A 22,824-nucleotide genomic window follows, 5' to 3' on the forward strand; every position below is an offset into this window, starting at 1 on the left:
TTTACGTGTGTATGTATATAAGTCTATAGATTTGTGTAACCAAATTATTACAGCATTAGTAAGAAACAAAGACTCATAATAGAGGAAACTTTCTTCTGCCACAGTCACCTGCCACGGAAACACCTGACCAAAGCCTGTAGAATGTGCCAGGTCAACCAATTCTCATTTTTGCTAGACTTACTTGCGCAGCTCTGTAACTGTATATCAGAACCGGTCAGCAGGCAGATTTTCTTTTTCACAGAACAAATAAGCAACCCCAAAAGAAACCCCCCAAAAGCCAGAATTTTTGCTGAGCAACTGCAACCGACATAAATCTTGAAAGTGTAAATCTGTTCTTCATCCACCTATAAATTGCAGTATTTATATCCCACAAAGATCATGGTGGGCATGGCTAGAACCAATGAAGAGAGCAAATGTCATACTTAATTAATAAGGGTGGCAGGCACTTTCTGGCATTGAAAGGCAGACTGCATCCAAAACCTGCACATTTCCAGCCCTACTGAGCACTGACTCTGAAAGTCAAATGAGCAACTTTATCTGATTGTTGTTGTTATTAGGGATGCAGTAAAAGCAATGAAAAGCAGGAGTCAAAGTGAGAATTTAAATATATGTCTCTGTGAAAGCTTCTTGCATCTACAGATGGCAAACTCCTAAAAGAATAACCATGGGGGTAGCTGGGATATACAAGAGCTTTAAATGCTACTTATTTATTTAGCTGTCGTAGTGATACGCTCAACTGAGTTGGTTTGTCTCTGCTTGGAACTGGTCTAAATCAGCCTGTCTCAGTCTTGGTATGATTTTTTTTCCCCATTCATAGTCCCTGGAATACAGGGCTGGACTTGCAGACCACAATCAGCGTTTGCTAACAACCTTCCCTTTTCACTTGAAGATACATGTCTTGCAACACATTTAAGAATAACCAGGGCTTATCTCTCACATTTACACGTGTGAACAATGTTATCAATAAGAAGAAAAAAATGTTTAATAATTTGAAGTACAATATCCAGAAAAGTTTGAAGATACAGATTTTTCAAATATTTTTGAACGTACGCATTTCCATCTATCTTTAAACACTTAAGTAATCTCTTGGACTACGCAGTTTTCGTTTGAATGACCAGTTTCCTTCAGCTTAACTGTGAAAGCAGAAGGAAAAGAACAGTTAGTCTTGAAAAATCCATGATTCTATATATTCATGCCTCAGTGTATGGCTGCATTCTCTCAGAGCCAGATCCCAGACTGAAAGTTCAGTGAATGTCCCTGAATAATCCAAACATAACAGGCTTTCCCAGGCAACATTGCTGTCAGGCTGCTCCCCCCCCACCACCATCACCACTGAGCTTGCTGTCATTCTCACATTTTGTAAGAAAAAAACCATCTATGAAACGGTACCCAGTTCACCCGCAGGTTCTGACCTGCACTCATTGGTTGCCTACAGTTCTCTGATAAGGAGAGACACCCAGGTGTAACTCTGTGAAGCCCAGGCCCTTTTCCAGCTCTGAAATGTGATTTCTGCAAAACCTTATTGCAATTCTGGAAATTCTGTAGGAATCGGTCAGAAGTAGGTAAAGCAGCAGCAGCAAGAGCTGGTCCTTTTCAGGCTCCCTGTAAATGGGATGAGGATGCTCTCATGCTGTTCTCAAAACTATGCTAATGTTTCCTGTGATGTCCCTATCACTCCAGCTTGACGAGTTGACCTGAGCGGTTGCAGACTGACTGCAGCTTCCCCTTGAAAATGTCCTTGTACATTCATGCCACATCCAGTGACAAGAAAGGAAGCCCAGGCAGAGCACAGTCTGTGCCAAACTCTGTAGCTTCTTGTTTCTAGCGGGTACACGGCAAGTAGTGCTGTGCAGAGGGGTACCTTAGGTAGATGCTTGGATAGCTGTAGTGTCAAAGATAGAGTTTGGCCTTTTCGTTTTAAACTTGGAGAATTATTCCAATAATGATTAAATTAATTAAGCTTTTATGGCTTAAGCTCTTAAGTTATGAACTTGTTTCCAACCTGTAGCCCCATAGATCAGAAGGGTTGAAGTATTCTAGTAACTATGCAGATCCTATCAGTAATTTTCAAAATTTATTACATTTGGAAAGAATCTATTAAAAATACAGATAAGATCATTCTCATCAATGCCTTTTTATACCAGCACCCTACTGTCTTTCTGCTGCATTAGAAAAATGGATCATTTTTGTGACAAAATGCAAAACCGAACTATTGTGCTTCTCACCATAAAGATGTTGGCAGGTCTGAAGTGTGCTGGATTTGAAATATTTATTGTACTGCCAGAGCAATCCAAAACCAAACAGTTTTACAGATAATTATGCCCACTAATTATATGCAAAAGGCATTCATTTCTCCTTCAGTGATACTATACACATATGGATCTTCTGCTAAGAATAATCAAGTTTACACACATACATTAAGGAGAGACAGAGCAACAAGCTCCCCTCATCTCCTCCTTTAAAAACTGGACAACTTCTTTTGCAGATCAAGCTGTTACAAAATTAAAGCACTTCTCTGAAATCATAGTAGTTTCCATAACATATGTGAGAATGCAGAAAGCAGTTTGGAAAGAGAGAGAAACCTAGAGGGGCTGGAAGAGAGCCAAAACGATAAAGAACAATGAGTGGGCTTGCTGGTCTGTTGATCTTGGATTCTCCCCAAGTATCACTTTTTTCCTATGAGCTGCCGTTTTTTTTTTTTTTCTCCTTTCCCTCCCCCCATCCCTTTTTTCCTCTTACAAGACAAGGACAAGAGAGAGAGCAAGGCAGTGCAGTAATTTTAAAAGGAGGATAAATAGGAATGAAAAAAGAGGTGTTTATTAGTATAGGAAATTGGTTTACAGCTTCATAAATTTAAAACAGGCATATCATATTGCACAGATTATGAAGTGTTAGACTGCTCTATTCAGGAAACTGGACAATCTGTTTTGCAATGCAAAATGTACTTACACAAGCACAATGTAGATTTAATAGAAAGTTAGGGATTATTTAAATAAGCTGGACATATACACAGAATCATAGAATAGCTGAGGTTGAAGGGAGCATCTGGAGATCATCTAGTCTGGCCTTCCCCCCTCAAAGCAGGGTCAACAAGAGCAGGCTGCTCAGGGCTTTGTCCAGTCTCATTTTGAAAGCCTCCAAGTCCATGGTGCTGGACAAGATGAGACAAGATGACAAGATGCTCGCTCGTGAGCTGGCGGGGCTCATCGAGAGGGCTTTAAACTAGGTTCGAAGGGGGAAGGGGGTGTAACCAGGCTCACTAGAGAGGAGCCTACGGGTAGCATGCCAATGCATGGGCAACAAACAGGAGGAGCTGGAAGCCATTGTGCAGCAGGATAGCTATGACTTAGTCGCCATCACAGAAACATGGTGGGATGACTCTCATGACTGGAGTGCTGCAATGGATGGCTATAAGCTCTTCAGAACGGATAGGCAAGGAAGGAGAGGTGGTGGGGTGGCTCTGTATGTTAGGGAGTGTTTTGATTGTGTAGAACTCAGTGATTAGGATGATAAGGTTGAGTGCTTATGGGTAAGGATGAGGGGGAAGGCCAACAAGGCAGATACCCTGCTGGGTGTCTGTTAGAGACCACCCAACCAGGATGAAGAGGGAGATGAAGCATTCTGTAAGCAGCTGGCAGAAGTCTCACAATCGCTAGCCCTTGTTCTCATGGGGGACTTCAACTTACCAGATATCTGCTGGAAATACAACACAGCAGAGAGGAAACAGTCTAGGAGGTTCCTGGAATGTGTGGAAGATAACTTCCTGACACAGCTGGTAAGTGAGCCTACCAGGGAAGGTGCGCCTTGTTTGACCTGCTGTTTACAGAGAAGGACTGGTGGGAGATGTGGTGGCTGGAGGCCGTCTTGGGCTTAGCGACCATGATATGATAGAGTTCTCGATTCGTGGCGAAGTAAGGAGGGGGGTGAGCAAAACCACTACCATGGACTTCCGGAGGGCAGGCTTTGACCTGTTCAGGACAGCGGTTGAGAGGGTCCCTTGGGAGGCAGTCCTGAAGGGCAAAGGGGTCCAGGAAGGCTGGGCATTCTTCAAGAAGGAAGTCTTAAAGGCACAGGAGCAGGCTGTCCCCATGTGCTGTAAGAAGAACCGGCGGGGAAGGCGACCAGCCTGGCTGAACAGGGAGCTTTTGCTGGGACTCAGGAAAAAAAAGGAGAGTTTACCACTTTTGGAAGAAGGGGCAGGCAATTCAAGAAGAGTACAGGGATCTTGTCAAGTCATGCAGAGGGAAAATTAGAAAGGCAAAAGCCCAGCTAGAACTCAATCTGGCCACTGTTGTAAGAGATAATAATAATGTTTTTACAAATACATTAACAACAAAAAGAGAGCCAAGGAGAATCTCCCTCCTTTATTGGATTCAGGGAGGGGGGAACATTGCCACCAAGGATGAGGAAAAGGCTGAGGTACTTAATGCCTTCTTTGCCTTAATAGTCAGACCAGTTATCCCCAGGGTCTTCAGCCCCCTGAGCAGGAAGGCAGGGACGGAGAGCAGAATAAACCCCCCATAATCCAGGAGGAAGCAGGTAGCGACCTGCTGCACCACCCGGATACTCACAAGTCTATGGGGTCGGGTGGGATCCACCCGAGAGTACTGAGGGAGCTGGCAGAGGAGCTTGCCAAGCCACTCTCCACCATTTATCAGCAGTCCTGGTTAACAGGGGAGGTCCCAGGCAACTGGAGGCTGGCCAATTTGACACCCATCTACAAGAACAGCTGGAAGGAGGATCCAGGGAACTACAGGCCTGTCAGCCTGACCTCGGTACTGGGGAAAATTATGGAGCAGTTCATCTTGAGTGCGCTCAACAGGCATGTGCCGGCCAACCAGCATGGGTTCATGAAAGGCAGGTCCTGCTTGACCAGCCTGATCTCCTTCTACGACCAGGTGACCCACCTAGTGGATGAGGGAAAGGCTGTGGATGTTACCTACCTGGACTTTAGTAAAGCCTTTGACACTGTCTCCCACAGCATTCTCCTAGAGAAGCTGGCGGCTCATGGCTTAGGCAGGTGTACTCTTCGCTGGGTAAAAAAACGGCTGGACTTAAATCAGGTTGGCGGCCGGTCACAAGTGCTGTTCCCCAGGGCTCAGTTTTGGGGCCAGTCTTGTTTAATATCTTTATCAATGATCTGGATGAGGGGATTGAGTGTGCCCTCAGCAAGTTTGCAGATGACACCAAACTGGGCGGGAGTGTCGATCTGCTTGAGGGTAGGAAGGCTCTGCAGAGGGACCTGGACAGGCTGGATTGATGGGCCGAGGTCAATTGCATGGGGTTTAACAAGGCCAAGTGCTGAGTCCTGCACTTGGGTCACAACAACCCCATGCAACACTACAAGGCTTGGGAAAGAGAGGCTGGAAATCTGCCTGGTGGAAAAGGACCTTGGGGGTGCTGTTTGACAGCTGGCTGAATATGAGCCAGCAGTGTGCCCAGGTGGCCAAGAAAGCCAACAGCACCCTGGCTTGTATCAGAAATAGCGTGGCCAGCAGGAGTAGGGAAGTGATCGTGCCCCTGTACTCAGCACTGGTGAGGCCGCACCTCGAATACTGTGTGCAGTTTTGGGCCCCTCAGTACAAGAAGGACATTGAGGTGCTGGAGCATGTCCAGAGAAGGGCAACAGAGCTGGTGAAGGGTCTGGAGAACAAGTCTGATGAGGAGCGGCTGAGGGAACTGGGGTTGTTTAGTCTGGAGAAGCAGAAGCTGAGGGGAGACCTTATTGCTCTCTACAACTACCTGAAAGGAGGCTGTAGAGAGGTGGGGGTCAGTCTCTTCTCCCAAGTAACTAGCGATAGGCTGAGAGGAAATGGCCTCAAGTTGCGTCAGGAGAGGTTTAGATTGGATATTAGGAAATTTTTCTTCATTGAAAGGGTGGCCAAGCATTGGAACAGGCTGCCCAGAGAGGTGGTGGAGTCACCATCCCTGAAGTAATTCAAAAAACGTGTAGATGTGGCACTTTGGGACATGGTTTAGTAGGCATGGAGGTGTTGGGTTGATGGTTGGACTAGATAATCTTAGAGAGCTTTTCCAACCTTTATGATTCTATGATTCTAAGATGCATCCAAAGATGCTCATGTCATTGGAAGGTTGCTGTCATCTTTGGAAAGTCATGACAATCAGAGACTAGAAAAAGCAAATGCTATGCCCATCTTCAAAAAAGATGAGGAGGGTCTGAGGAACTGCTGGCCATAAAGCCTCAATTCAGTCCCAAGCAAGGCCACCTGGAAAGCATTTTCAGGCACATGAAGGACAAGAAGGTGATTGGTGTCAGCCAGTAGGATTTACCAGGGCCAAACTGTGCATGACCAACCTGATGGCTTCCTATAATGAAATGACTGGCTTTGTGGCTCAGGGTAGAGCAGTGGATGTCTCAACCTACACTTCAGCCAGGTTTTCTGAAGTGTCCTTTAGTATCTTTGTAGACAAACTGAGAAGGTATGAACTGGATAGGACAGCTACAAGGGTGAAAGCTGACTGCACTGCTGGACTCAAAGAGACAGTGGTTCTAAGTGGGTGTGTCAGTGGTTCGAAGTCCAACTACCAACCAGTTATAAGTGATGTATGCTGGAGGTTGATAGTGGGGCTGGTACTCTTTTACTATCTGTATGAGCAACCAGGGCAACGGCATGGAACCTCAGCAAGTTCACGGGTAACACCAAATTGGATGGAGCAGTTTATATGCTACCCTGGAGGGCAGAGCTGTCATTCAGAGAGATGTTACCAGGCTGGAGAGTTGACAAAAAAACAAGTGAGCAAAAGCATAATTCTGAGCTTGGAACAGAACAATCAATGACAAAGGCAAGTGGCTGCCTAGCTAGAAGGCAGCTCTGCAGAAAAGGAACTGCAGTCCTGGTGGACAAAATGGTGACCATGAGTCAGCATTGCATTGTTGTGGCAGCAAGAGCTGGACTGTGTATGGGGCTGCAATTAGGAGCACAGTTCTGCTGCTAAGAACATAGCCAGGGAAGTGGTTACGCTTCTCTACTCAGTACTGATGAAGCATCATTGGGAGAACTGTGTCCACTCTTGCACCCCATGGACAAGAGAGAGAACACTGCAGCCAAGTCTAGGAGAAAGGTACAACATGGTTTGGGAACTGGAGCACCTGACATTTAAGGACAGGCTGAAGGGAAGTAGTTTGTTCATTGTGGAGAAGAGATGGCTAAGGGTGGATCTGACCGCTGTCTTCAACTACCTAAAGGGGAACTATAGAGTAGATGGATGCATATTCTTCTCAAAATGTAAGCAAAAGGGCAAGAAGCAATAGCTACCAGATGTAGCAAGAGAAATTCCATATATACAAGGAAAGTGTCCCCACAGTGCAGGCGGTTAAAGCAGTAGACCAGATTGTCCAGAGAGATTGTGGAATAACTATCTTTGACGGTATGTGGATCTGACTGGACAAAGCCCTGGTCTAACATTCAAGTTGACCCTGCTCTGAGGCATCATATGGAGTTTTACTATATCTGGCCTGCTGGTTGTCTCCCTTGGCATTTTGAAGACATGAAAAATTATGCTTTAGGGGACTTGCCTGCTAAATTCTTCCCCTGCAGTTTTGCTGCATTATATATCTCTAATTTTCATGCACCCAACTTTTGAACTTCATTATTTTCATCTTTCCAAAATATGGAAGTTATATTAAAGTGTCTCTAAAGCCCCATGGATTTAACAAAAGTTATGCGGATTAATGGAGACAATTACTTCTCTATTAAAGAGTTACAGAAATGAACTAAAAAGAGATTATTTTACTTTAATTTTTTAGTTCTCCTTTCACTTAATACACATGCTTCTTCTATGACAGGAGCTAAAACAATGAACAAGGCAAAAGAAAGACATATTGCAGAGTACTTCATCAGGGAAATATATTTCAAGTTCCCTCATTGCTTAGGCTTTATATTCAGTTTATGCAATGGAGTACCTTTGCCTTTTCAAACATGGAGACTTACACATGACATCTAATGATACTAAGACTAAATGAATACTCCTGTATTTTTGGCTTTTTGTAAACCAGATAGCTGACTAAATCTCAAAAGGAAAACTACTTTGCTGTGTCTGCAGGGTAAGGTTGGACAAACTGTTTAGAAATGAAAATCAGACTGGGCTTCTCCACAAAAGGAATGTCTGCTAATCTCAGGTACGTATTTAGTCCCCTACCACATATTTGAGTAATTCACTAACAGCAGCATATTAATCTTCACTTCACTCTTGTGAAACAGGAAACTACGATTATCTCCATTTTACAAGTAGAAACCAAGGCAGAGGAAATACTAAAAAAATGTGGCAAACAAAAAAAACTGAATAGCAGCCTCATCAATTGCAGATGACTTTCTTATGCTTTAGTATCTTTTCGTAGGTTTTTAGCTGGACCATAGTCTCAGCCACAAAGGTAAGCCCTATGTTTCTAGTGCATGAATAATGTACGTTTTAATAACATTATAAAAGTAGTAGTGCAGCTTTAATCTTATTCCCATTTCAATCATAACTATTTTTTGGCATGGTAAAACACTCCCTCAAAACACTGTCATAAAAGCTTAACTTTGCAGTACAGTTCAAAAAAAGCAATTAGCTACTTATTATTTAATGGACGACTGTCAATGACCTGTGAGAATTACAAACCAGATCAGTGTCAGCAGTAAGCATAAGTTTGTAACTTCCAGCCAGTAAAAAGGGAGATACTGCCATTTTCTGTGATGAAGTATCTTCCACTTCATGACTGCAATCAGGTATATAAATACAACATCACTGGGTTTTACAATGCAAATTTAGTCATCTCTACATAGCGTGTTCAGTGTAAATGTCCTCAAATGCATAAAATGAAGCACAGTGAACAACAAATATGCACAATTTGTTACACAGAGCATGGAAGGCGTGTTTGCTCAGACAGACTCTGAGCACCATCTGGGAGACAAGTGTTTAGTTTTGCAACAGATTGCATAATTTTCATGTAGAATCTGGAGAAAAGCTCTAAATGCTTTAATAGATAGTTGATTTAACATGCGTTTAATCTTTGGTTTGTGTTGTCTTAAAGGCTATGCATATGTTTTGAATGACAGAAGTAGTCATTAACTTATTACAGTGCTCATCCCTTTGCACAATTTGCTTTCTTTTCTTTTCTTCTCATCGTGTGTGTCTGTGTGCATGCAATATTTCACCTTACAGAGTTCGTTTTCACAGCGCATGGTAATTAATCTTAGTAAAAGCCAAGCATCTACTGCATATGCATGCCATTTGATTGATTAGATTAAAAATTTAATGTTACAGTTCATACATTAGCAATATTTCAATATAACATATACCAAGGACTCTACTATCAATAATAAGAATACTTCAAGAACAACACAAATTAACACCTGAAGCATAAAGAATGACCTTGAGAGAATGAAATGCTTTACCTAAAACACACTGCTTAAAAAGTACTTAAACTGAGCACCATGTTTATGTGCTAAAAAAGCTGTAGAAAGCACTGCCCCTCAGAATAGGAAAATTTCCGATAAAGAATTTCTCACTTGGAGCATTTCAGAAGTGGCATAATGTTTAGAAACACTGCATTCTTTTTTTTTTTTTTTTTTGTAGTGGTATTCAACTAAATATATCTGCTACACAATAGTAAAAAGCTATACATTAGAACTTTTTTCCATTTTTTTCTTGCACAAGTTAATAAAAACATTGGAAGGCATAAACTGAGGATTCACTTTATTAGGACCAGAAAGACAGAGAAAGAAATATAATAAAAATGAGGCTATACATATCGTATAAAAAAGTCATGCTGCAGTATGTGACATCGTTACGACAAAATGAAATACCATCCTTCATTTGGATATCTGTTCTTCTATATCCAAAAGGAAAATTACATCAAAATACTTCTGCACTGATTGACTTGTAATGCAATACACTGCAGCATCTTTGAACCTTAAGCAATGATAATGCTTTCAAACCTGCTATAAACTGGGTCAACTGTATGAAGAAATTGTAAAAAATGATGCAGTAATTCAATTTAGCACTGTGTGAAAACTGCACAATAGCAGGATTAAAGGATCTGAAAATGAAGACAAGTGGTTCATTATTAACTCCTTAAATGTTGTTCCTTCTGCTTTTTCTGGAATGCCATTTATTTCTAGCTTAGACTTGTAATTTCTGTGTCATGATACAGTGGATACATTCTATATTGCCTCTCCATATGAGCAAATTGAAGTTTCCCCAAAGGCTTAATAAAGTTTATGAAATAAGTCAGCATTCACTATTAATTTTACCCACATAGATAACAAAATACATTAAAAAGGAAAAGCATTATACAATCATATAAAAGCTGTGGTGTGTATAAAACATAGTCAACTTTAAAAAAAAAAAGGGAAAAAAGCAGCTGTTTAAGTGGCCAAAGCAGCATAAAAAAGTAATGCTAAAGTTGCAAATGAATAGTGCTTGTATGCAGAAGAGATACTCCTATTTGTTCCTTGTATAATGCGATCATTTAAACAGCTGGCCTCTTTTGTAACATGGTAATTTTATAGACATCATTTCTTTATGTGCCTAAAGAGGTCTTTTTTTTTTTCTTGGGCTATTGTGTGTTGTATGTGCATGTGAATATGTTTTGGATCAGCATGTGTAACTGCCGTGGCCATTCTTTCAGCAGGAAGTCCAGCCTCTGTCCCAGTGTACAACAATAGCACTCCATGCTGATGATCACCAGAATCCAGTGTTCAATTCAGAGGCAACGTCAAAATGAGTAACAATCGAAGAGAAACCAGCCTGGAATGATTTAAAGAGCTGGGTAAGCCTAAAGATAAAAAAAATAAAAAATAAAAAAATCCTGCTCCAGGGGAGCAATTGTACTTTTGTGTATGAATCTATAAAAAACCTCCTCTGAATTCTTTACTTTGAGAGCTTAGATAGCTTCAATTAAATTCAGTCTGGACATCTAAAAATAAAGTTGATAACAGACAGAAGTGTAGTCTTACTTCTGCTATGGAAAATTGTCTTTCTTCCAAACTGTAATATGTTTGATAGCACTCATTTTTGAACTTAATCTTACTCTTAATTGGCAGAGGATTGATGCAAAATTCTATTTGGCACTTCGTATTTGTGTCTAAATTGCAGGATATTGTGCTCCAAAATGCATGTTATGGTTCTGGCTACCAGACATCCAAACCAAGGGATCTGCTGGAGCTCTTCCTCATCTGCCTGAGGCTTTCTTGCCAGTGGCAGCTAGGCCAGAGTGATGTGCCCTGGGTCTGATTTCAACACAGTCAGGATGCAGCCAGGGCTGGTTAACTTTGTTCTGGAAAGCAGTCTTAGGTCCCCCAGTTTAAGTGTATGCATGGCACTTTCCACAGCTAGAACTGTAGTTGCTCGACCATCACAACAAATAAATTAAAAATTTGACGTTGGAGAAAAATCATAACAATCCAAAATAAAATAGCAATTCGAGTGATGATCAGCACTGATATTATTACTAACCAAGAAGTCTCAAGCCTAAATTTAGTGACTCAACTGCAACTTACAATACATGGTTTAAAGAATTTGCAGTTTCTTTTCCTCTGCTTCCCTATCTCAAATAGTAGTACTAATTGTATGAATTACTACTCCTTTTTGAACTCATGGTTACATGATCCCAGAGCACAGAAGCTACATGACACCTCATATATTTCTATATCATTTTATTGTGCAGATCTGGTGGTATATGGAATGCGGCCTGCATCATCTACTTGTTTCAACATATCATAATTCGTAGTAAAATCATTGGTCAATGAGCTCAACTAATATTAGTGTTGGGGCAGGCTGTCATTGTCAGCATGAAGTGAAACAGAGGAGCATTCATAAAAAAGCATTCATACAAAGAGACTTCACTCAATGGCACAAACGGATATCCTACGTGGAAAATATTTCAAATGAATGTTGTGACAGAACAGTTTGTTTTGAGAATAAAGAGAGAGAAAAGGGATACAATCATCTAACTGTGTAAATTATCATTAAGCAATTAATGCTTTCTCCATCTGTGGTCCAAAACATAAGTTCTTCTTCAGAAGTGATCATACATTATGACTGTAGATTTACTTTTATCTCTAGGAACAAGGAAGGATCTGCAACTTACCAGTTTCTTTTTTAAAAAAGTATAAATGTTTAAAAACAGAAAATTGACTGAAGGAGTAAGGTAAAATTTAAAACCATAGTGGGAGCAATTTTTTTCCCTATAAGCATAATAATAATGTAGATTATATTTGTGAGATAAATTTATAAACTCCTCGTACTGTTTGTTTTCTCAGTTTTTGCAGTTTTCTCAGTTTTTGCAGTTTTCTCAGCTTGGATGATGACAATGATTCAACCTTTGTGCTTGCTTATAGTCAATCTCATGTTTAAGTTACTGGAATTTGCAACTAGGGGTTTCATACTCTGGAAGAGTGCTCTATTTATGGAGGACAAAAATCAATGATCCTGTTGCTCTCAGATTTTTTCAAAAGGTTTTTGTGTGTGTGTGTTTTTTTCTTGATGCAGAACTGCAGTTCTGGAGCTCCCATAATTTCACAGTGTCTTTATGGTAACTTTCAAAGCATCCTGAAACTCAGTTTAACACTAACAGAATTTAACTGAATTTGTACTTACCAAAATCAGTATACATGGTTAACTTCATGAAACTGAGATTAGCTAAAGCTTGAGATACAATGTTTACCAGAGCATCAGATGTCTATCATGACCATGCAACGGGAAAAACTTCCAGATTTCAGGTTCATAGTGTGAAAAGGATGTTTGTGTTAAGTTAGGTACTGCTGCAGAGAGCAGTTCTGCATCAATTGGGCCATGTGAGCACAGATGTACACGGGGATTAATTTGGAAAGGTAATCCTTGGCCTGATCAGCAAAAGATTAAAATATTTGGAGTAAAATTCAACTGGGGCACAGCAAAATGAGGAATGGAAATTACAGCAATATACTCCCACTTTTTATAGTTTCCTAAATTTATTCATTTACTCATCTTGACCACTGTGCTTGTGAACGCAAAATGTAGTTTGCTTTCATGCATACCTTGCTGTATATAAATGCTTGTTTCTCAGTAGTAATAACATGCATTTTACGGATATGATCCAGTATCTGCTGAAATCAAAAGCGAAGTTCGTATTGCTCTCCAGCGTATTTGAAACAGGTCCAGATCAGGAAAATAAGTGATACGTTCAGTGTTTCTGAGTGAAGTAATGTGTCAATTAACTGTGCCACAGTTAGTTCTTGGTGGCATCTTTGCAAAGTGATTGTCAGTTGCTTCTGATAGGTATGGATGAAATTAAGACCTTCAGGGTGGAAAAGCATGTACAATCCTTAGCTGGTTTATGTGAAAAACCTTCTTTTTCATATGGAGTACAATAGCAAAGAAATGGGGTTTTAGAAGTGACATTTCTGTGCTAGAGCGCCTGATAAGTACCTCTATACGGGTACCATCGGCATAGCCAGCAGAACAAGCCATTATTTGGATTAATCCCTTGGCAAAGTAATAATGTGTGCAGAAAGGAAAAGCAAGTTTGCTTTCTTGGGGTGAAGCTGGGGTGGACATAATCACAATGTAGGTGAGAGATGACAGCATAATCTTTAGCGTGCAGAGGATTAAAGCATGAGGTGGTGAAGAATAAATGTGGACTTCTAAATTTGTTTGGTAAGATAGATGTGCAATTAGAGGAAGCAGAAATTTAAGAGCCAATAAACCCTAAATAGAAGGCAGACCTGTCTGCTGTGAGAAGGTAGTAATTTAGGCCCACAACAAGTGTCACTACAGTAATTAGAATATACTGAGAAATCTGATTGGAATTTTTGCATGATGAGAGCATTGCCAACTGCTTTTGATATTGGCTGATAGCAACAGTAACAGGCTGACAACACCTGTTCTGAATTCTTTACCAGCAAGAGGGGAAGATGCTTTTCAGTGGGTTTATCCTTTAGCATCTCCCCTTTCTTTTCCAGCCTCTTAAGTCCCCTGTAAACAAATAAACAGCAATGATATTTTAAAGGGTTAGTTGTGCCAGACATTGCTCAAGCTCACTGAAGAAGAGGTGCCATATATAAATTGCATTCTTCATGTGTGAGCTTCCCCTCCGTATTACATTTGCCATCCAAATTTGCCATTTGGATTCACTTTGCAAGTTTTCAAAGCAATATGATTCTATTCTGATGTTTTTCATAAGCACTGGCAAAGGGTTTTGCTGTCCTGTCTCTCGAGTTTCAGCTTGCTTGAAACAAAAAAAGATTATTAGCACTAGATCAATATTCCCTTAAGATGTAAACGCATCAGCTCGTATAAGTAAAGCAAGATTTGGCCTGGCCAGTACTCTAATGTTAGATCTCAAGGGATATCGCAGGGGCTGCAGAAATTGTAACGAGGAATCAATAACTAGAACAAATCTCTCACAGGCCTGATGCAGCCTCCCAGAGTATGTTTGTGTCTTTGTATAACTGGAGGCAGTTTTCTGCAAATGAGATGCAAAATGGAGGAATTCAGGAAGTTCATGTGGCAGTTTCAGCGCTGGGCAGGACTGTAAGGTTGATCCCAGAGGTGAGATTGTGCTGTCAGTAATGATCTCCTTCCTGCCTAAATTGCCATTGGAGGAAATACTCTCCTTTACTCACCCCTCTTAGCTGGTATACGTTGTTTCCTTTTACTTTTTTAAGCAGAGGCTGTGTGTCACCCTAGGTATGACTGAATTATAGTTTGGATTAAAAGAAATAATTTTTATACAGTGTTTATACAAGTTTTATACAGGTGAAATTAGCAGTTTCAAGTCCTACAAATGTATCCAGAGTATTTTGCTCTCTCCCACACTGTTCTTGGATGTGAACAAGCTGAGCTTTCTTGTGTCCATTTGATAGCTTTATAAGAAAATGAGTCAGGATTATGCTGCTGGACCACCACAGCCAGCCTTCTCTCTCTCAGGGCATGAGGGACTATGTAAATATATGCATATATATATATATATATCTATCTCAGGGGCTATTTTTTGTACCACCTTAAATTGAACTGTTCTCAGATGTTTTGCCAGGTTGGAGATCCAGGGCAAGTTGAATGTCTCTGCAGCCGAATGCTGAGTGCATGTATTTATAAGGCAAGCAGGAATCCTGTTGTATTTATTAATAATCTGAGATGCATAGAAAGTCTGCAAATGGCTTGATATTCATAAAACGTAAGAAAAGTTCAGATGCTGCATACTGGGATGTTACAATTCTGTTACAGTAAGGACCTTTTGCCTTTGTTTTGTGAATGACCTTCTCATTTATGGAGTCCCTCTTTGTTCTTCTCTCCAAGCTATTGTTCTTTTGCGTTAATTAAAACCCAGACGATTAAGTATACAAAAGTGCACTCAAGCTTCTGTGCACACCCAGCTGAAAGCAGGGCCAAACGACCAGAAACATGCTAGCAGAGATGCGAGCTTTGTCACTGGAGCAGAATGACTGAATATGAAATTCATTATTGGGAAGCAAAGTGACATTTAAATTATGCTGCTGTTTCTCCTACAGGCTTCTGACAGGGTATTTTCAGAAAGAAAATTAAATGAATTACAAGGCATTTAAATGCAACACTTTAAAATGGTATCTTAATGTGTTTGATTCTTAAATGAAATGTTAGCCCTGTGTATCTCTATGATTTTACCATGAATGTGACATGTAAAACTGACACTACATCTCCTCAAATCTTCAGTGCACTAACTTGCATCCTTTAAATGCTGGCCTTGTGCCATTTCTGTTGAACCCACACAATAGAATTAGTCATGTGGAGAGGGGAACAGCTGGCAAAAAAAAAAAAAAAAAGGCATGAGCAGCCAACTTAGCAACAGGTAAAAGACAGCAATGAATCACAGGCAACTGCAAAACTATCAGGGGGGAAAAACCCAGTAATAAAGGTGATTCAACTGTAATGTCAGGCTCTCTCGAGGAATTGATCTGCAGATGGATAGAGAAGTGGAGAAGAAATGGCTTCAGACAGGTGAAGGCTAATTTTTGATGTTGAAAAGAAAGCTTTAGCCTTCTTGTCTGAGGCCCCAGTTTAAAAAGGGTATTTATCTATGGGGTTAACTTCATCAGCTCCACTAACTGCACTCCAGTGAGAGATAAGAAGATAATTAAAATTACCACCATGCTTAATCAACTTGCCAGCATAGGGATACTCTTGAATTGGGGCACAATTAAATTAAGCTTAACTTCTTCCAAATATATGCAAGAAGTAGACATCTGGCAAAGTCTAGCTGAAAATGCACAGAGCTGCATTATGATGATCTCCAAGGACAAAGGAAATGGAAAGTGAAAGGGTATGAGAGAGCAAGACTTCTGCCAAGTCGTTTAATCTTTGTTTTGCAATGCAGACTACCAATCACAAAAAATACTAGTGATTTCACTAATTCATTGTGAAATCACTAAACTAGTGATTTCGCTTGTTTACCCATATATACATACATATATATGAAAACATATGCATGTACGCTAATGTACATTATTTTATAATGTTTCAGTAAGCATCTCTGTTGTGTTTCACAACAACTTATAACTGCAATTAAAAGGTCTGAAAATGATATAAAAGGAAGCAGACTAATTGAGCTAATCAGAGACAAGATCAAGGCCCTCCTGGCCTTGAAATCTATAGCTCCATGAAAGGGAGTCTTTGAATATTTGCTGAATCTAAGGATATTAATAATCAGCAGTTACAGTTCTGTCCATCTACAAGGGGCATCAAAGAATTAATTTTTACAATATGCCCACAAGGTAAATAGCAGAATCCCTATTAATTTTACTGAATCAGAAAGTCGAGAAGACCTGCTAAAGCCACAGCCGGAACCAGTCACAGCCAGATTATATGTTGCAAATTCCTGATTCCTAATCTCTGGGCATCTGCTAAAAGCTCACTGAAGATGAAAAGGCTTCCATTCAGATCGGGTCTGATAAAAATAGTGTGACTGGCAGTTATACTCTCACACTCTGAAAAGTCAGAATGCTTTAAAAATAATTCAGAGTGGAAGTAAATAATTATCTTTTTTCTTTCTCTCTACAGTAGGAACCTTGAAGAACCTTTCCAAATGTGAAACCCGCATTTTAGAAGTGCTTTAAAGAGTACAGTCACTCACCAAGAGCTGAAACCTAGGACCCATCAAGCACTTTCTATTTTAAATGATACTTATCTTTATCTTGCAAAGGCATCAGCCCATTCTTTTTACTTAACTATGTGAAGAAAGATAATAATTCTTTTTCTTCCCCCTAAACTGTAGAAGTAGTAAGTTCATTAGCTATGTTTTTTGCTTTTCTGTGCTTCTTTATGTAAGTTGCTGTTTCATACATGGGGGGAAGGTTGTAAAAGTACTGATGGAGGTTGAAGAAATGACTTGTTAATTTATTCCTTAGTGAGATATCATTTGAATGCTTTGGAATTGCACTAAGTCTCCTGAATTCCCAAATCTTCCTATATGGCTTATTCTAACCTGACCACAATGCTTGAGGAGTAGAATATAACTAGAGAGCTCTACTTTCAGGAGATCATCCTCCTTTTTCAACAGGTCCTTCCTGTTGCTGGGATCTGACTGTTGATCTTGCCCTTGTTTTCCATTTTACATATTAAGTACCAGATTTTACAAAATAGTTCAGTGTATCAGATGTTAGTTTTCAGCCCAAATGTGTGATATCTTCAAATACGACAGCAGTCAGTCCCTTCTCAAGTCATTAATTTAATACTTGGTGCCAAAGGAAAATTAAAAGGGGGATTTATACCTAAATTCTTGTCTGCGCTCCTGAATGAAATGTGTCAGAATCCACTTGAGTTAACTAGGCTCCCATGCCATGCTTAATCCAATAGTTTATACTACAGTCTTTTTTTTTTTCTACTTTTAAACATTTCCATGATAGTCAAGCGTCAGTTCAGCAGGTGATGAATCTTACTCTGCTCTTCATCGGTCTCCCCGGGTGGGCAGCTGTACAGCAGGCTGGCAGAGGCAGGACGGATTCTGCCAGCGCCCGCTTCAGGTAACTGCTGCAGTCCCCATGTTTCAGTCCTCGCACACAACCTCTGAAGGTGCCTACCCAGAGCCGAACGCTTGGAATGTAGACAGCTCCTGCCAGTTGGGATGGAAAATTTGGAACCAATGAGGAATATAAAATGAGGCTCTTGACATACATGCATGATGAAGTTTGTATATGGATGCAAAACCAGAAGCATTTGACACGCAGAGTCTCTACAGACTTGACACCGTCCCTGGAGGTATTTAAAAGATGTGTAGACTTGGTGCTTAGGGACATGGTTTAGTGGTGGACTTGGCAGTGTTAGGTGTTTGGACTCATGATCTTAAAGATCTTTTCCAACCTAAATGATTCAGTGATTCTATGACACAACATACTTAGAAAGCACAAGTTGGTTTTAATTTAATTATATGTTGGAAAAGAAAGAATATTATTGAACACCTTCCGTTGAGTCTGGCAGTTAATCTAAATAGAAGAAAACTGGCAAGGGATGAACCCAAGTTCATCCTGGCAAGTGTATCAAGTACCACTGGCAAGTAAAACACTGAAACACTCTCCATGTTTCTGCAAGGGGAGACAGAGCAATTCAACTCCTGAAGTTCCTACTCAGGCAGAAATTTGCCACTAATGCTAGTTCTTACACCAGATCTCATCAGGCTTGATTTGAAGGAAGTTTGAAGGCTTGAAGCCATAAAGTTCAGTATTAGAAAGGTAGCTCCAGCGGGAAAAAAAGGCAAAAATCAAATTGTTGTCTGAAATTTTACTCTTTGAGTCATGAACACATTCTTCTGAAAAGTTAAAGAAGTGATTAGCAAGTTATCAAAACTGTCCATGCTGGACTACCTCCCCACAGAAAAAAATTGATGCTTTCATTAATAGTAATCCCAGAAAACCATTCTGACATGCTCATTTTATTTTCTTCCATTGGCAATCAAAGAACTGTGCTTGTGAGGGAAAGAACATTCTAATATCCCCATCATCTTTTCCCTTTTCCTTTCAAACTGAAAAGAGTACATCTCTTCATTTCTCTGTTGTGTTCAGCTACTCTTTTACAACAGTGGGTTGTGAAACCAGAACTCCCACTGACAGAGGATCAGAGACAGGCTTAAGATTTTAGAGGTGGTTCTGAAGTCCTGAGAAATCCTTCAAAAGCTGGATGCTTTTAGCTGTGCTGAATTGCTACTGTCTTCAGATCTAATCTTTCCAGCAGTTGATTTTCCCTTTATCCTGTGTGACCAGACTTCTCCCGTAGGAGAAATTATGGTTCCGGCTTTCCTAAAATTCTGTAATTCTTATTCCCACAATGGCACAAAAATGGGTCACACTTTGAATCCTGTTTACACTAGCTTCACAAACTTATTCATTGTTTTTATCATGCAGACGGTTGTATGTAAAAAACCATATTTGTTAGATGTAAATTTTAGCTGCTTGGTGTCTCTGTCGCTATGTAATATCTAGTCTAATGTCACCACGGGACAACATTTATGTTTTCATTTAAAAATAAAGTAAGCAGATGGGACTTCTCTCATCCGTAGAGTAGTAAATTAAAAACAAAAGTAACAATTTTTTTAATGTTGTACTCTGCTGGGATGAGAGTTTGGCATTATGACATCTGGTCTAATTTGAGTATTCCAGTAGCTGCTGTACAGCATTTACTAAAACACTGAAACGAAGCCTGCTAATATTATTTTTGCGTAATCCCTGTGAATGTGCACACAGAAAGTCTGTGCTTACTGACCTCTCAGCAAAAAAGCCCAGTACAGACTTAGTTACTTTCATGGCATATGTCAAATAATAATCACTATAGTTGAAACGCTATCATACAAAGTCCATTTGAGATTATCTGTCTGTGAAGACAATGAGAAAGAGAAGAATAAAAGACATACCAGTCTCCCAATTTGTAACTTTGAAAATTTCTTCCCAAGTAAACAGCTTTTTCTTAGTAATATTTAGAACTCAAATTTTCTGTGAATCTTCCAACCATTAGGGCAAGTTACTGAGATTCCACTGAATATTCAAAATGTTTCTTCAATAGGTAGAGGCCTTATGGTACCAAGAAACTATCAATATTAACTTAATTTTTATCCTTTAATTATAAACTATTAAAACTTGTCATCTTTAACCAGACACAAAGCATGACTAGCAAATGATTAAATAATTTTTGAGAGTTCAACACAACATGCCACAGATATGCCATAAAATTGAAATGCCTCTTCTGTCTAAATACAAAATCCAAGTAAACACACTAAATTGATAAATGGGCAGATTGCAGTTCCCAGGAAATAATGCCTTTTGCTCTACTATGGAATAAAAAAGTTCTCATTTGTAAGTCATTGATTCTAATCTGATCAAAAAATTACCTGCTGGAAATTGTTGCAGTTGCTAGTTGGTCTCAGACCAAATATTAGTAAGAAAATCCAGACAGGCTTCTCACTCAGAGGTAAAGCAATCTAGCAGATACATTACTGGATGAACTTTGAAGAACTGAGCTCCATTCCTTGCTTGACTGGTGGCTGAACTGATGGCAAGTCACAGCTGTGCTATTTCCATAAAATGCCTAAGATTGTCCATCTGTAACAAACGAATAAAGTTAGTAATTAGTGTTAGTAATAATTTCTAAATGGTATTTATATGGTGCTTTGAAAAAAACCCAAAAGTAGTGTGATTTGTTTGGGGGTAGAGGTGGTTTTTCCAGCAAGTAACTAGTTCAACTGACAGTAAGAGAATGAATTTGTCTCTTATCCTTTAGGTTTCAGTTCGGAACCGAGAGTCACAAGTGCTGGGGTCAGTGGGAATGCAGTGACCTTCCAGACATGGCGGATGACTTCCAGCTCCAGCTCTGCACACCCCACTACCTTTCCATGAGCACTAAGGGTACTTACAAAGGAGACATTCTCTTAGATTCTTCAGGAAAACACTTTTGGCAAATCCAGCCAAAATACAAGTTCTTTTTATATACTTACACGACTTTTTCAGGGAAAATTACCACTGTGTCAACCTGACAGAAAGTGCTTTTTTTTCAGTAAGATTGTATTAGGGCTTCATAAGCATTTACCTTCTGCTTCTAGCTAAGGAGAATGAACAGTTAGTAATACTAAATGATATGAGAAAACAGCAAGCCTTGTGTTTATTCAAAGGTTATGCAATTACTTTAGTTGATATTTTTGTTCTGTGTTCATCTTTGACAATAGTGATACAATATTTTACACAAATCTAATAAATAATGAATATTGTGAATGCTGATATTTTAAGGAATTGCACTGAGAAAAGAAAAAAAATCTTATTTGGTCTTAAGTGTCATACACATTTGCTGTGCAAGAGGAAATACGATGAATTATTATACTACATAGTCTTATGTGGGTAATCCCATATGCATAGTGACCCTGGAACTGGGGCTCTGTGCAGGTGCAGGGTAACATAAAAATTTATGCAATTTTAGAGTTTAGACCCTAATACGGAAAATGAACTTTCCTCCTGAATCAGCCAGCATGTCTGTACTTTCATTGGCGGTAGCTAGTACATAATGTTCAAAGGACTTTGAGCTGCCTTCTATCCAGACACCTAACCATATTCCATATTAGTATTGGTCAAAACCAAACTTTTTTCATGAAGAATTTTGAACAAAAAAATCTTAGATTTTTTTTGCTTTTGCTTTTCATTTTTCAGTCTAGCTTTTACAGTGGGAATAAAGAACTGGAGTCCAAAAGCAAGCATGGACAGAGGGCCATTTAAAGTACCCATTTGGAAACCTGAAGGATCAGGTATGTCTTAAATAACACCTCCTTCTGTGGACCTAAGGTAGGGGGAAATGCTAACCTTCGTTCAGGGTTTCTTTTGAAAAAATAAGGAAAATTTCCTTCTTTTAGACAGATGGCTAAAAAGTAGATGTTTCCTCTTCTACCCTCATTTATCTCAGTAGCTAAACTACTCACTGAAGAGGTAGGGTACTTCAGTTCACAGCTTCTTCTATCCAGGGAACTGAAATTCAAATTTAAATCCTTATCTGTCTTTCTGGAGAGTGCTTCATCACCACTGTATGTTGCACCACGTGTATATCTATACGAAGTACGCGAAAGAGCGTTTTTCTCAGCTTTTTTAGGGAAGCAGTTTATTTTGCATGACATACTAATTAAGGAGCAGATGCACTCCTTTACAGTCTAATCTTATGGTTAGGACACTTTCCTGGGAGGGAGGAAAAATGTAGGTTCAGATCCCCTAAAAGATGGGAAGTGATTCAAAACAGACCTCCTGCACTCCACTGTGTTCTGAGAACTGGACATAAAGAGTTACCACCGATTACCACTCTTGTATTCTTCTAATACCACATTTTAAAGTTCTCATGAAATTTTGAAGTTCTCATGAAATTAAAAATGAGCGTTTTGTGCTGGAACAGTTTTGTTCTTTAGTAGTAATGGAGAAAATAGAATCTGGTCTTTGCAAGCAGCATTCCCATGTGGGCTCCAGAAATATATTTTATTGTCTTTAGGGCAAGAACTAATTCAGAGAAAGGCTCCTTTATTTGCCACCTATGAATCTTGGCCTTGACCTAGAAAGTCTATCCTCACTGTTGCATGAGGGGCAATTAAACGTCTGTGAAGCAAAACCTCCCTATCATAGCAAAATACATCAAGTGTATCAGAGCTCAAACCTCCAACCTCATTTTATTCCCTTTAAATGTGCCAAGCTGCCTCACATTAATTTGAATAAACTGAGAACAACAGCATTTAATAGCTTTGAGAAACTTAAAAGTTTCTTTAATCTGTTTTGGGTTGTAAGGGTTTTTTTGTTGAGGGGAGAGCAGGTTTCCAAAATAAGTAAGACATAGATTTCCAAAATGAGACATGGGGTT

General features: G+C 39.7%; 1 long non-coding RNA gene across 1 annotated transcript; it reads left to right on the forward strand.

Moving 5' to 3' along the window:
• Positions 1 to 18,145: 18,145 nt before the first annotated feature.
• On the forward strand, positions 18,146 to 21,735 carry LOC142413559 (uncharacterized). Its single transcript, XR_012776842.1, has 3 exons — positions 18,146 to 18,216; positions 20,725 to 20,849; positions 21,642 to 21,735. It is a non-coding gene; the product is annotated as an uncharacterized LOC142413559 (long non-coding RNA).
• Positions 21,736 to 22,824: the final 1,089 nt, after the last annotated feature.

The sequence above is a fragment of the Mycteria americana genome, chromosome 8 (genome assembly GCF_035582795.1).
Source record: "Mycteria americana isolate JAX WOST 10 ecotype Jacksonville Zoo and Gardens chromosome 8, USCA_MyAme_1.0, whole genome shotgun sequence".
Taxonomy (NCBI): Eukaryota; Metazoa; Chordata; class Aves; order Ciconiiformes; family Ciconiidae; genus Mycteria; species Mycteria americana.